This window comes from Chiloscyllium punctatum, unplaced genomic scaffold (assembly GCF_047496795.1).
Source record: "Chiloscyllium punctatum isolate Juve2018m unplaced genomic scaffold, sChiPun1.3 scaffold_1139, whole genome shotgun sequence".
NCBI classification, from domain to species: domain Eukaryota; kingdom Metazoa; phylum Chordata; class Chondrichthyes; order Orectolobiformes; family Hemiscylliidae; genus Chiloscyllium; species Chiloscyllium punctatum.
Window position 1 is genome coordinate 30,001 of NW_027310873.1, and position 2,500 is coordinate 32,500.

General features: G+C 61.2%; 1 non-coding gene across 1 annotated transcript; it reads left to right on the forward strand.

Moving 5' to 3' along the window:
• Positions 1-2,298: 2,298 nt before the first annotated feature.
• LOC140474700 (5.8S ribosomal RNA) lies at positions 2,299-2,452 on the forward strand. The gene has a single exon (XR_011959338.1). It is a non-coding gene; the product is annotated as a 5.8S ribosomal RNA (ribosomal RNA).
• The last annotated feature ends 48 nt before the right edge of the window (positions 2,453-2,500 follow it).

Consider the following 2,500-nt stretch of genomic DNA (forward strand, 5'->3'; position numbering starts at 1 on the left):
GGGCGCCCTGTTTTTTTTCAACCAATAGATGTATGTCTCTGCGGGCCGCACCAGGCTGGTGCTCCCCACAGCTTCACGCCACCCTGCTCCGCCCGCACGCCGGCGTGCAGGTGGCTGCTGCTAAAGGTGGGGAGTGTATGTGCGGTCCGGGTGGCTTTCCTCTGGCGAGGGAGAGACCTTAAGCAAACTCAGAGACAAATCTTGACGGTCGATCACTCGTAAAAATAAAACGTGACAAACTTTGTGTTGGTTCAAGTACGAAAGGATCTCTGTCGGCTTGGGGGTACGCCCGTTTCCGTTTCAACTTGTCTCGCGAGGGTGGTTTCGGGGCCAGCAGGAGAGCTCGTCGGGGTAGCAGGCCCTGCAGCCGTGGTCACCGCCAAACCCCCACAACTCGAGCAAGTGAAAAAAAAAGTAACAGGAGCGAAAGCATCTCTGTCGGCTTGGGGGTACGCCCGTTTCCGTTTCAACTTGTCTCGCGAGGGTGGTTTCGGGGCCAGCAGGAGAGCTCGTCGGGGTAGCAGGCCCTGCAGCCGTGGTCACCGCCAAACCCCCACAACTCGAGCAAGTGAAAAAAAAAAGTAACAAATAAGAAAGGATCGTCGGCTTGGGGGTACGCCCGTTTCCGTTTCAACTTGTCTCGCGAGGGTGGTTTCGGGGCCAGCAGGAGAGCTCGTCGGGGTAGCAGGCCCTGCAGCCGTGGTCACCGCCAAACCCCCACAACTCGAGCAAGTGAAAAAAAAAGTAACAAATAAGAAAGGATCGTCGGCTTGGGGGTACGCCCGTTTCCGTTTCAACTTGTCTCGCGAGGGTGGTTTCGGGGCCAGCAGGAGAGCTCGTCGGGGTAGCAGGCCCTGCAGCCGTGGTCACCGCCAAACCCCCACAACTCGAGCAAGTGAAAAAAAAAAGTAACAAATAAGAAAGGATCTCTGTCGGCTTGGGGGTACGCCCGTTTCCGTTTCAACTTGTCTCGCGAGGGTGGTTTCGGGGCCAGCAGGAGAGCTCGTCGGGGTAGCAGGCCCTGCAGCCGTGGTCACCGCCAAATCCCCACAACTCGAGCAAGTGAAAAAAAAAGTAACAAATAAGAAAGGATCGTCGGCTTGGGGGTACGCCCGTTTCCGTTTCAACTTGTCTCGCGAGGGTGGTTTCGGGGCCAGCAGGAGAGCTCGTCGGGGTAGCAGGCCCTGCAGCCGTGGTCACCGCCAAACCCCCCACAACTGTTGGGCGCCTACCTGCGCGGGGCAGGAGGACACTTTCCGATTTCAAATCTCCGTTTGCCGAGTCCACCCCGAACGCACGCGGGCGGGCGGGTTCGCATCACCCTTCGTCACAAGGGGCGAAGCCCGTTCCACCGTCTCGTCAGTAGTGCCGACCGGTCTGTGATCGACGAGGGGAGCCACACCAGGTCCGGCCCTGCTGCTTGGCGGCACCGCGTCGTCGGGAGCTCGCGACAGACGGAGGGTTTCGGTGTACTCTCCAGCCACGGGAAACGAAGCCGGTGATGCAGGCGCCGGTCTTTCGCTCCCAAATCGGCTGGGTTTACATCGTTGCTATCTAGTCACGCTCCCTTCAAACCCGACGGGGTACCTATTCCCCTCACCCGTCTGTGCGTATACAGCCTCTTTGCACTTGCGGGATGGGGGTGGTGGTTTAAAGACTCTCGAGTTGCCGCCCGTCGGTCTCCGAGCTCCGTGCAGTAGTGATCCCCAGCGAACTGCCAGCAGGGCGAACGAGCGATCCCGCTCTCGGTCGGGGCGCCTGGCGTCGATCGGTGGTCGGTGGCTTGCGGGCAAGCTGCGCTGTGAGTGTGGGAACGAGTATGACGAGCCGTTGCCGCGACTCCCAGTCCACCTCGGCGGTGGCTGGGCCGGGCGGGCGTCTGCTCGGGCGAGTGCCGCCCCCGCCTCCTCGCAGGAAGTCCGCTCGCCGACACGCCGCCACGTGCACGCGTCAGTGACGCTGCCGAACCGATGGCCGGTGCCCGTTCCCGCCTCTGCTTTTCCTAGGGCAAAGCTGCTGCACGCCTCGTGATACTAGGCGGGCGACATGGTGGCGGTGATCCTGCCTCCGTCGCTGCGGTGCGTTGGGGCACGCATCGCCTCTTGGGCGCCCTGTCCTCCTCCCCCCAATAGACGTATGTTTCTGCGGGCCGCACCAGGATGGTGCTCCCCATCGCTTCACGCCACCCTGCTCCGCCCGCACGCCGGCGTGCAGGTGGCTGTAGCTCAAGGTGGGGAGCGTATGTGCGGTCCGGGTCGCTTTCCTCTGGCGAGGGAGAGACCTAAAACAAACTCAGACAACTCTTGACGGTGGATCACTCGGCTCGTGCGTCGATGACGAACGCAGCTAGCTGCGAGAATTAATGTGAATTGCAGGACACATTGATCATCGACACTTTGAACGCACTTTGCGGCCCCGGGTTCTTCCCGGGGCCACGCCTGTCTGAGGGTCGTTTGGCAATCAATCGCACTCGCCTTGGCTGGCGAGAGCGCGGCTGGGG